The sequence below is a fragment of the Egretta garzetta genome, unplaced genomic scaffold (genome assembly GCF_000687185.1).
Source record: "Egretta garzetta isolate BGI_Z169 unplaced genomic scaffold, ASM68718v1 scaffold68, whole genome shotgun sequence".
Taxonomy (NCBI): domain Eukaryota; kingdom Metazoa; phylum Chordata; class Aves; order Pelecaniformes; family Ardeidae; genus Egretta; species Egretta garzetta.
Genome location: NW_009260774.1, coordinates 8,482,873 through 8,496,422, shown reverse-complemented (window position 1 = coordinate 8,496,422; position 13,550 = coordinate 8,482,873).

Genomic DNA, 13,550 nt, shown 5'->3' with positions numbered 1-13,550 from the left:
CAATTAACAGAGAAGACAATAAAAATATCCTTTTCCTGTAGATATTTGACCCAATTGCTCCCCATGCCACAGTTGGAGCAGATGATGGATATTTAATACTAAATAGATCCTCTGGTTTGCATGCTGAAATATTACTTCATTACTTAAAGAATGTGGTTATAGAACTGATATATTGCATTAGTTTGTCATATTGTGTCAAGCTGAATTGACTTATAATGTGAACTATGTAACATGATGTGATGCCCTGCAATTTGCCATGGTTTGACATAACACAATTTAGCGGGTCAGAAATGTAAAACAAACAAAACTTTGTCCATGATGAAATTCGTGCTGCTCATTTAGGCAAATATGAAAAGAATTATTTGCCAGGAAAAAAAAAAGAAATATATTTCACATGATGGGTATTCCCCTAGAAAAATTCCCTATACAACACAGTAGAACTGTTTAAGCAAAAGAAGTCTTGGAGCTGATGAATCCACCCATGGAGAGTGGATCTCAGGAATACCTTGAACAGATGACATTTTCCTCAAAAGCCATCAGAATACAACACAGTAGCCTAGGATCTGGCATTACAGTAATATTTTAGCACAGTACAGGTCAACTTCACTTTCCAAGTCATTAACATAGGTAAGTAATGATCAAGCTTAGGCAGAAAAAAAAATGTAGGAGTCAGTGGACTCAGAGCTTTGTATCTGATCATTAAGTCAAGAGATTTATGTATAACATGGAATTCATGTCAGCTGGAACCGACAGTGTCAGGCAGGTGTCACCTGCAGTATGAAAAGGTGATTGACAGAAAGTTCATTACTTGATTAGGGACCTAATTGTATGCTTACTCAAAGTAACCTCTTCTTATCAGCCTCAGGCACTCACTGGGGCATAAAGCCCTGGGGGATAAAGAGAAAGAAGAACAAGGTAAATGACACAGAAAGAAGATAAATTTATTCCATTTGTCATATAGCTAAAATTTTTTTTAGGCTGTCCATATAAATGGAAGAAAAACAATGCTCCAAATAAAGCAAGAGAAAATCATATATGTTATTTCAAGTCATCTTTGGCAAAATTACTTTACTAAGCTACATGTATATAAAATAATCTAAAATTGAAATACATACTGAGTTTTGAGATGCAGCAGTCCTCTAGCCTTGCTACAACACAAATCTTCATAATGGACAATCAAAGAGTAATATATAAAAAATTACTAAATACTATCAATCCATGGCAAGAGTGTGTTTTTAAAGCTGTATTGTAAAAGTTTAATCTTTATTTGAGATGTAAAAATGAAAAATCTAACTTTACCTTATAAACATTTCATATAATAAATTATTTAAAAGTACTGGGAGTCTTGATACTCACTGCTTTTGATATATTCCACTGTGTTTTGTAGGACAGAGTTTCTGAAGAAGCAAAACATTTCAGAAACTTTTTTTTTTAATATTCAGATATATTTTGATTCTTCTATCTATTCAATTAAGTAATTTCTGATAATTCAATGACTTACAAAAGAAGACAGACTAAAGCAAATTTTGGATCTTTATCAGCGTACAAATTGTTTGACTAAAGTCACGCTAGGCAAGAACCAGCTCTGATTTTTAAGAATACCTTATCTGGGAAGCTGATAATTTTGAAGCTTCATAGTTGTCCTTATATTTTATATGAAACTGAATCAGTCACATAATGTCTCACAACAGCATCTTCTAATCAAGGACATGAGGGGGTACGTGAAGGAAATGGGCATCCTGGTTACATGTATCTTCTTCCAGACCTGTTTGAAGGACTGGTGACACAATCACTTTAGTTAAGCTATAACATGGCCCTGCTCTGAATGGGGAGGTTAAGTCAAATGTCCTTCAGATATCCTTCCTACCTAAATTAATCTATGATCCTGTGATTCTATGTAATAAAAGTATTTGAGTATGCATAGAGGTTTGAAAGAGTACATACACAGAAGCAATATCTCAGAACCACAGAATGACAGAGGTTGGCAAGGATCTTTGCAGATCATCTGGTCCAACCTTTATGCTCAAAGCAGGATCAGCTAGACCAGGTTATGCAGGACTGTATCCAGTCGGGTTTTGAACATTTCTAGGGATGGGGATGCCACAAAATCTATGGCAAGTCTGCTCCTGTGTTTGATCACCCTCACAGTGAAGAAGTTCTTTCTTAGGTTTAAGGGGAATTTCCTGTATTTCTGCTTGTCCCCATTGCCTCTTGTCCAGTCACTACATAACATTGAGAAGAGTCTGCCTCCGTCTTCATTATACCTCTCTTGAACATGGATAAGATGCCCCCCTCAGACCTTTCTTCTTCAGACTCAATGGACCCAGCTCTCTCAGCTGCTCTTCATATGAAAGATTTTTCAAGGCCTTAGACATCTTTGTGGGCTGTTGTTGGACTTGCTCTAGTAAGACCATGTCTCTCTTGGACTGGGGAACGCAGAACTGCACCCTGCAAACTGGGTGTGTCTCATCAGGACTGAGGAGAGGGGAAGGATGAATTCCTTCAACCTGCTGGCAATATGCTGCATAATGCATCCCATGATGCTCTTGGGCTTCTCTGCTGCAAAGACATGTTGCTGGCCCATGGTCAACTTGTTCACCAGTACCTCCAGGGCCTTCTCTGCAAAGATGATTCTTAGCCAGCTGACCACCAGTGTGTACTGGTGTGTGATGTTGTTCCTCCCCAGGTGCAGGACTTGGCATTTGCCTTTGTGGAACTTCATGAAGTTCCTGTCTGCACATTTCTCCAGCCTGTCAAGGTCCTTCTGGATGGCAGTGCACATATCTCATGCATTCTTGACACTCTGCCCAGTTTTGTATCACCTAGAAACTTGTTGAAGGTATACTCTGTCCCATTGCCCAGATCATTAATGAAGAAGTTAAAAAATTTTGCCTTCTTATGGGCCAGTAGTGACTGAAGGCAAGTCTAACCAGTAAAGACCAAACTGAACAAGGCATTAGGTACCTCAGCCTTTCCCATGTTCTTTGCTACCAGTTCTCCTGTTCTGATCAGCAATGGGCCTATATTTCCCCCATCTTCCTTTTGCTGATAATACATATGTAGAAGTCCTTCCTGTTGCCCTGTATGTGTCTCACTGGATTCACAAGTCCAGGTGGACTTTGGCTTTCCTAACACAATCCCTTGCACGTTCAGACAGTGTCTTTATATTCCTCCTGGTAACCAGGCCCTGCTTTCACTTCTTGTAAGCTTCCTACTGTCCTGGTTTAAGTTTTATTATGATCTCCTTGTTCACCTATAAAGGCCTCCTGTCACCTTTTCTTGCCTACCATTTTTGACATGACAGGCTAGACAATTTTGGAGCTGGGAGGAACTAATATTTGAGAATCAACTGGCTATGTGATTTAGATTCATTCTGTGTGTTAGCTGTTAGCTAATAGACAGCTTTCTCAAAATATTTTTTTTTCCAACAAGTGATAGTTCGCCTTGACTCCGAATATTCTTAGAATAATATTAAACAGTGGCATTAAGTAGAGAAAAGGACTATTTAAAAAGGTGTTGACTTCCTTGCAAGTGATGACAAATTATAATCAGCTAACATCACATGCAGAATGGTGACTTTCTTAGCTAAATAAAAAGCTTTCTATAGAGGCTTCCTTTATCAAGTTTAGGCATGTCCTAAAAGTAATAACTGATTCTGGTAAATAGCAGAAAAACTGTGGGTAACAGAATCAGCAGTATACAAGTCCCAGATCCTAGAATCCCTTTTCTGACAATAGAAAATGCCATTATTCAATTTTAAAAGAGTTAGAAGTTGTCTTTTCCTAGAAAGATCTTGATATTAAAACTCTATTTAAGAAGAAAAAAAGACCCACAACAAACTATAGCATGTTCCAAACACAAATCATTTTATTACCTTATCACAAGTTTTTACTTTCTCCTACATGTACAGAACATTCTCTGTGTAGTGTATACTATATATGTAGAATTGTCATAGTCTTATTACTTCTTCCCTTATCAAGCAACAAAATAATTTTTATATAACCTAATACATCAATATCCCATCTTCTTTTTAGTTACTTTTGTCCAAATTCCTACCAAAATACCAAATGTCCAGTCCTTTCATAGCAAGTATGAAAGCAGGTACTAAATTAGGTGCCAGTGCAAAGACAACCACTGTGGAGTTTGGAAGTATTCTGTTCTTTAATGCCCACCTAGCTCGTTGCTAAGTGCTCTGGCACAGATAGCCTTACTGAGTTATTTGGGCACTCTGGGGCAGAGAGCCAGAATCTTTCCTGTGCTATAAATGTGCATATGTGCAGTGAGGTTTTTCTCAGGCAAAGAGTCCCCAGATAAGAAGGTTCATGTCAATGGGTGTCTATCTCCATGGCAGCAACTCACAAAGCCTACTGTTGGGGTTTTATGTGTAGGTTATGTAACTTTAGCAGTTAGTTCTTAGGCATCTCATATTCTAATCAAATTCCAATACACACTGTCTCATTGGAGAACAAAATTCCAAGCTGCTTGTTTAAATTTGTGGATATCTTTATGTGTCAGCTCATAATGATAAGAGTGGAACATTCTCACACTTAACAAAAAAGACCCTAGGCTCTTTTTTCTTTTTTTTTTTTTTCTTTCCTTAAATAAGGGCTGTATCTTCATTCTCTGAATTTTACCCATCTCTTCTCAGTTGGGTTTTTTAGTCTATGGCAGTATGTCAGACCTTTTAATGAATTCATCTAAGTTACTAAGTTCACTTGGAAATTTTATAGCATGATTGCCATTTTTCCTTGGTCTCAACCTTGCATATCCTACAACTGTGACTATGGCAAAGGAGTTCTGCACCTGGGTTTTTTTTCCCTGAAGTTGTTTCTTTTTTTTTTCTTAACCTGAAAAATTATTTTTGTATATTATTTGAACTTATTCTGAAGGAAAAAATTGTTTCCATTTAAAATTATATCCATAGTAGCGAAGCTATCAAGCTCTTTGTTAGAAATGTATCAGATGAATGCATTTTTTCAGTCTTACTGTACTGTTATACTGCTAATGCATGTATACATTAGAAAATATTTTCTGCCCAGAACGACTTCTATTAATTTGGATACAGCTCAAAAGTATTCCAAATTTAAATTCTTATCACCTCTTGGGTTCACAATAGTTTCCATGTTTTTTATTATTATTACTGAGCTTTTTGAGAAAATGAGAATCCAATGTTAATACTATACCTAAATTGATGTTATTTGCACATTTGTCCTAGCTGCTTCAGTAATAGGAATTTCATAACTTTAAGCAATTCCTGAGTTTTTCAGGGACAGTATATCAGTAAGCCTATTATTTTTGGTGATGGTTAACTTTTTAAGACTCTTTCAGAGCTTGTAAATGTTAACATGATTCATAGATTCAGTTTTCATTAACAAACTGCTACAAGAAAGAGCTGACCATGAAAATAAATCAAGGCCTGATCAAGGAAAAAACCAAAATTATAACAATATGGTAGCCTAAAAATAATTCTACTGGTGTTGCACTGATCTGTTACAATTTTATGCTTCAGTTAAGTTTATAGACAAATCTATAACATGGAATTGTACATAAGGTTTGTGTTCCTACTTAGCAGAAACACAATGGTAGTAGCACTCAAGTTATATTTTGAAGTATTTCTGCTCATTCAATAGTCTAGAATGTAAATATTAAATTAGAAAAAGCAAAAATGGCATGTTATCAATTATTCTGTGATGCTAAGAGTGGGTCTAACTGTCTGGCCTGTTCATTCACAGCTTGTCATATCTGTGCTTTTTGGTTAAAAAGATGTAGCCAAGCAGCAGAGAGGAAGGCTCCCTGATCATGTTACTGTGACGAATGCACTTTGAACAGGAGCAATTTTTCATAGAGAGGAAAGTTATCCTTCCTCAAGAACTTACAACACTTAGCTCAGAAGAGCTTCTGGAGTGTAATGTGAGACAGACAGATCTGAAAAACACAAGAACAAAGCCTGCAAAATGAATGTAGCTGGGACATTCCTGAAAGGAAGAGTAGTTTTTCAGCTAGTAAGTCACAGGCAGGAGAAAGTCTTTTTTTGGGACTCCCAGGGGATAACACAGAAACTGTCTTCCCTGTAAATCACAGAAAATTGCTGGCATGGAAAGAAAGAATCAAGGGGAAGACATTTCCTCCTCCAAACTGTTGGAGAGGGTAGAATTACTTCTCGGGTATTTTATTTAATGTCTCATCCAGAAGATCTAAATTTCTTCTCTTTACAAATTTATTTTCTTCAGTACCAGTTTATTTTTTTTTTTTTGTGTATGGTTTGATAGAACCTAATTGCAGAGTTTACAAACCTATTATTGTCTTTTGTCAAGCTTAGATCAAGAAAAAAAGAGGTGTTAAGTTGAATATACTTATCACAAGCTTGTGGCTGACTCATAATCCCATCACAAATGCATACAAAATTATCTTTTCTAAACTATTTATTCAGTGCTACTCAGGAAAGATCAAACTGTGAAGGCCTGTTTACATGGAACAGAATTAATTGTAAGCAGTGCATAAACAGGAAACATTCTTCTGTCCTGTAAAGCTATCTGAAAAATGAAGTAACTGTTTTCTTCTACCCTAAAATAAAATAAAGATCTTGGTTATGGTAAGAGGACTCTTTCAAAGTTGATGTGTTTTTAATCTGAACCATATAAAGAATCAGAAACTTTTGTTCAAATCCTTGTTAGTTAGGAACCTCCCTTTTTCCAGGATTCACAGAGAAGTATGAATATTGGCTTTGAGAGTAAAGTGTCTCTGGTTCAAAGTGACTAAAAATCCTATGTTTGTCATAAATTTAGTCTTGCTCCAAAAACTAATGGAAGGAACAGGGACCAAAACATGAGTGTTTTAAGATTATTTTGTGCTGTTATATACATTTTAAAAGGTAACATAGACAGATAAGGGAATTTCAAAATGATGTGTCAAGTTTGTGCTTATGCTTTGGCAAACAACAGTGACAAAACCTTTGCCACTGAAAGAAGATGAAAGTACTTCAGGACCCAAATAGTACCAAAATCAGTACTTTTTTGTACACATAACAGGAAAATTTTTCCTTAATTCCTTTTAAAATAAAATAAAACTACCAGGAGAAATGTGTGTTTATATATTATGTATATGATCCTTTCATAGGACTTGAAAGGGTCAAAGAGAGCTCTTTCTGCATTGCCTTTTTGCAAGATTGTTTTTTATTTCTTCTTTAATCTTTTGAGCTTTAACATGTAATGTTCAATTTCTTATTGCAGAAAAGCAGCTATTTAGAGAAGGTGATTCAGATTAGGGGTATAGATTTTCAGGAACTTAAATGTGAGACTGGAAAATATGGCAAAACTCCTCACAAAATTACCATGGTCAAGATTCAGTGAAGACAGGTTGTTTAAAAGACTCAAGATTACAAGTGCAGTATGTTGTTAGGTATAAATATAACCACTACTAGTCTAAGAGATAATCTAAAATTTAATCTGCAGAACCACTTTCATTTCAAAATATTGGAAAAAAAAATAATCACTGATAAGGTAAGAAACAGTTTTTATAGTTAATCTCTAAAGTAATAATTTCAGTGGAGAAATGTTGCTCAAAAATAAAAGGTGTAAGTTTCCAGAATGAGCTACAGTTCTTCAATGTGGCTTTTTGAAGTGTGTTTTCTTATCTGAAATTACCTCATTTTAAGATTAGGTCCAACTACTGGACTGATACCTGTTAAAGAGATTTAAACAGCTTGTGGTTCATCTGGATGGAGCTAGCAAATGCTTCTGATATGCTTTGATGATCTTGAGAAATACCATTATGACTCAGATTTGAAGAGTGATGAATCAGTCTATTTTCAGAACTTTTTGAGACCAACTTCACTGACAATTAGGTAAAAGCTTTTGCCATGTACAAGAAAATGCAGGTAACATTTATGTTTCTTTTATCTATTGCTTGAATATTGAGTAGTTTGTCTCTAACTTTAGATTAAAGCAAAGTCTTGAATCTAAAGTAGTCTGTGTTTTTTGTTTTCTCTTGATAAAAAAATCAGGTGAAATGAACAGAAAGAATGTTAAATTTTAACATAAAGTATGTTGAAGACTTTTTAATGTATTCTGATTCATTTTCTCAGTAAATGGCTCAATGATATAGCTTTTTTTTATTTTATCTCATTTCCCTAATATCTCTCTTGTTGTAAAAATGTCCATTGTTATCCATCCTCTTAGCTTCCACACACAGCATTTTCAAGTTGTGAACAACTACAATATCCATGGAAATTACAAAGTCTGTGGTTGTTGAAAATCTTTGAAAACTGCACTACATGTAATTGCTAAATAGAATACTTAGTTTAATGGGATTTTTTTTTCAAGATGCCTGCAGCTGTAGGCAGGAGTTGATGTGCTTTATTCTAAATGCATGCCGTATCTACAGCTTTATAACTAGTTTAAACCAGAAATTCCACAAATCCCTTTCAGATATGTTTGCATTGAGTTCTGTCTTAATCAGATATATCCCACTGTTTCACTGTAAGATTCTTCCAGTGCTACTGTTTCCTAGGAATGATACTGCTTCCTGTTTGCTAAGTAATTTTTTTTTCTTTCTGATATATATTACTTTTTCATGTTCATGATATGCAATTGTTTAATTCCCTGTCATGCATACAATGTAGTATGATGTAGAACTGTTGAGTTAAACATCTGAAACAAGACATGCTTGTCACATACTTCTCAACAGAACTGTTCTCACATTAAATTGTAGAACTTGTACTATTACTCTGTAATGTTATCTATTTCTAATATACTCTGGCAGTTAAAAAGTGCTGAAATGAAAATTTAAATTTCAAGCTTTGAAGTAACCGGAATCTGAATTAAAATAAACTCTCCAACTAAAAGTGCTGAAGAGAATTCTCTAGGCATAGGATTACATGGTTTCCCTGACACTCTGATAAAAATGATGGCTCTAAATACAGGTTCCTTGCCTGGGGAAAGTTGGAAGCGTGCCCAGATTTTCAATAACTAAAGTTCAACTGAAATTTGACAAAAAGAAGAATTTAAATGTGGAGCTTTAAAAATTATCTAATTAAGGTAAGTTTCCTGTACCCCATCTAGGCATGTTTTATATTAATGCTGAATAACAGAAACTGAAAAGAGATTACAGGAATGGTAATAAAACAAATTACCACATCTGTCCTGTCTGTTTGACATTCTTGAAAAAGAGTGATATGAGAAAGAAAAGTCAGTGTAATAGACACAGATGAAAAAGCCTCCCATACAGCCAGGAGGCTATAAAGCCATGAACCTGGAGGTAATGAAAAACAGGTCGTAAACCATTTCCTTTACATTGTCATCTGTAAAATCAGGTAGAAAAAGTGAAAGGGAGAAATAGAACTGGAATAACAAAACCAGGTTCTTTGGCTTTCATTCAGAAAAATCTTATAAATTGGGTTAGTACCGTCTTTGCTATAATTTTGTGTCTCTATATTTTGCTTAACAATAAAGATAGAAGGTATGAAAGGAGGAACCTGGCTGGCCAAAAAAATGTCAGTGTGCTTGAGCTTATGGATCAGTTTGGTTAGATAGCCAGTTAGGATGGTGTTCCAAATCATCCAGCAGCATGTAGTGGCAATGACAAGTCATAAACTTTGGGTTTTCTTTCCCCATCTTTTTCTCTCTCTTCCCATTCCTCGCCTTTATACTACATTACTGTTTTTTAAACGTACAGTAGCTGAACTTAACAAAGGATTTTATCTGAGTTCTGAGACCTGTATTATAGATAGTGATATTTTCTATATAAAAATCTTCATTTTTAAAAAAAATCAAACAAAACCCCAAAGATACCTGTGGAACAAGTCAAAGAAAAAAGAGGAAGAAAAGATCTGGAATATATTTGAGTATATTTTTGTTTATATTTAAACAGGTCTTAAGTGAGAACCTATTTCTTTTGGCTAATATGGAAAATAATTATAAATTCTTAAAATTTACAAACCATTTAATTACTATATGAATTTTCTTTATTCCAATTAATCCTATTTTTTGTCTAGTTTTCTTCTAGCTTCTCCTCTCATTTCTTTTTTTAAATAGACAGTCACTTACTAATGTTTTCTGCAAAATGTGAATGAATGCTAGTATTTTAAAACAGGCCAGAAAAAAATATGTCCTTATCTATTGAAAGTTATTTTTGTGTGGCCAACTTTGATTGATAACTGCAAATCAGTGAAGGTACATTCTATGATTCTATGATTCTATATTAAATTAAAATTCACTGTAGATTTTTTTTTTCTTTGGATACCATACTTCTTCATATTGCTTTACAAAAGAAAATCCTGTTCTGTCATAAAATACCAAAGTGGATTCATCTTCAAGAGGAAGAATATCAGCCAGTGGTGTATTTTATTTCTGTAGTAGCATAGCAAAGAAGCCACAATACCTTTTAAAATTTCTTTATGATATTGCATTGACTGTCTTCTGCAAGTGAAAAAATCTAATACATAATTGCATTTGACATAATGTATTTACCTGCTTTAATTTCTTCATTTATTTATTTATTTAGGTAAGAAAAAAAAATCCAAATTTTTTTTAGCTTCAGTCCTGCAATTTGCTTGCTTATGTGTGTACCTATGTTATGCAGTCATCAAATAAAAGTCAGTAGTAAAGACAGTTTCCTTTTTTTGGGTGACTTTTGCACAATCTCACTTAAGATGTCTTAAATGTTCTGAATTATCCTCTTCTGTGCTCCTACTTTCTTCCACCTTTTCTCTTCTCCTGCTCCAATTCCCACCATATGTACCTATACATGGACTTAGACTCCAGCTTCTAGCCTTCTGAACTATCACTTTGACCCCTAATATACCTTGAAGCAGCTGCTGATGCACACATGTACAGCCATCCAAGGGACTGTGGTCTGCACTCAGTGCCTTGGCAAAGGTTAGACATCCTTTCTTAGCTTTTCTTACCACTGAAATGTGCATCTGTATCTTCTCGTGTCATAGAGTTGGGGTAAAATGAGTCATATGGTCAGATATGAGACCTGTGAAGTGCTTCCATATCCCACAAAAGCTAACCATATGTCTTGGAAACTAGCACGCTACTAAACAAATGTAGTCAATAATACTTTCCTTGGTCCTTTTCTGTTGTGTTTTAATTTCTGAATCAGTAGCTAACATTAATCTGTCCTTTTGTACTAGTGTATAAGAGGAATGTACGAAGCAGAATGTTCATTTGGGTCAGATACTACTATTTATCATTAGAAAGTCAATAGAACTATCAGTATCTGCAGGGAAGTGTGTGTGTGTGGGGGGTCTTCTATAGTTTGCTGCTTTCTCATACCTGAATACAGTTAGTGCAGGAAAATATTATATAGATTGCACATCTACAAGTTGTCCCTGCCAGTAGCTGTTCCTTCATGTTTTGAGAAAATATGAGAGGGAAATTATTCTAAAAGGAACAGTTAAGAGCAACTGAGATTCTGGGAATAATTTTCTACAAAGTTTTTGAACATATGAAGCAATTTCTATGGAATAATTTATCACTGCCCCATTAAAAAAATAAAGCAATTGGGATTGATACCATAATTAAAAATGTTGCAGACACCAGAGATCTTTTTGAAATCTGATCTGAAATCAGATCTGGAGAAGTAACCAAGACAGACAAAGTGCTTCTAAGGAATGCTTTCTGTTATTTGTGTTAAAACATGGTGCTACAGTAATGGTAGTGTTGGATATAGATATATAAGGACTGCACATTTCAGAGAAGATAAACAAGAGCAGAAGAACAGGAATGAGTACTTTGGAGAAACATTTGAGCCTCAGGTTGTATTTTTTTTTTTTTTTTAATACTACTAAATCAGTAATGCCATTATAATTAATGATGCATCTGACTATTATAACCCTGACTATTTAAATTGTGTCAATTTAGACAGAAAATACAATTAAGAAGCTACCATTGCTATTATTATGTAGCAGGAAATCTCATCTTTTAGCAAGTGGTTCAGGACTGGATTCTAGAAACCCTTTGAAAAGAAGCCAAAAATCATTAAAATTATATTCAAAATAGAAAGTTATCCTATAAAGGAGTTAACATCAACTGACAGTGACTGGTTTTGTCCAAAAATTTTCTGCGAAAATTTTGATTTGCTAACAACAATTAGAATTTCAGTGTTCACATATTTCTTATGATTAATACTTTTTTTTGTTTTTATTCAAAGTGCTGTATACATCACTCTGCTGAGTGATGGCTATGTGGGCTGTTGCATCTCATTCTGGGTTGGGAATCAGAAGATCTTGAAAATAATCCTGTTCCCACTGAGGTTTCCAAATAATTTCCTACCTGATCTTACACTGCCAAAGTTCTGATTTCTGTTTTGTTATCTCACAGGAAAGAAAAGACTAATCATACTTTTCATCTTCCTGGAGGAAATCTTACATCTCAGAAATATCTAGTGAGGTATTTTGAAGACTACATTATTGGTTTTAAGAAGTTATTTAAAAAAAACCAGCAATGTATAATTTCACTTTTCAGGTCACTGTAGGATGACCTTGCAAGCTGTTTAACATGAAAATACTTGACATCTTTTCATGCTCTGGGCTCTTCCATTCTCCAGTATGATCCCACAACAGTTTAGGGGCCTACTTGTACAAAACAAGATCTGTTCTCAAGTTATGCTTGGGTTTATTTCCCTGCAGTCATGTCCAACCTTCTATCAGGCATACTGTTTATTACTGCTCTTAAGTTTTTGGTGTAGTTTAATATGCATTTAGTTCTTAGCTATTTCTGCAGAGTTCAGTTCAGAAACCAGTGTGGCTAATTCCTAAATGTTCTAAATACAAATGTTTTTCAAGTGATTGCTTTAAATCCTTGACTGTGTTTTCTGATCTCTGCTGTGTCTTGTTCTTTGGTATTTGCTGTAAACTACTCTTTCTGCATTTGATGATATTTTTAAGTGAAACCTATCTGACAGTACCCATTATATTTATGGAAATTCATGACACTAAAACTTTTAAGGAGCTCCTTAAGTTTTAAGGAGCTCCTTAATTTTAAGGAGCTTTTGTGATCACACGGATGCAGTATTTAATAAGGCTAAGACTTTAGAGAAAAAGCAAATGCACTTCTATTTATTTGTTGTTTTTTTTTTTTCTGTAGTCCTAGTTCTCATGTTAGCAGCAGCAGCAGAATAATTATGAGATAGAGATCTGAACAATGCATAACAAGAGAAAGAGAAATTATTTGCAACATCCATTATCACAGAAAATAATTTTTCTCTGTATTAATCAAAAATGTGAAAAAATAATCAAGATTTTCAAAAGATACTGCTATGTCTTCTGCTTGATTATTATAAAGGAATTATAGGATAGTTTATGTAATTTGGTGGGCTTTTAAAGGCATTTATCAAAATCAGGCCAAACCTCACACCTCAACTTCTCTTGCCTCCCTTATATTTTCCCCTGCCCTTTGTAATGCTGCCAAATCCCCTACTTCCCATGGCGTTATTTTTTGCTTTGATAAGCTAGCGGCACTCAGCATTGCTTAAGGGGAAAAAAGTTATTTTATTGACCCAGTGAGAAGTACTAACGTTCCTGATATCTGAAAATTGTTCTACATGCA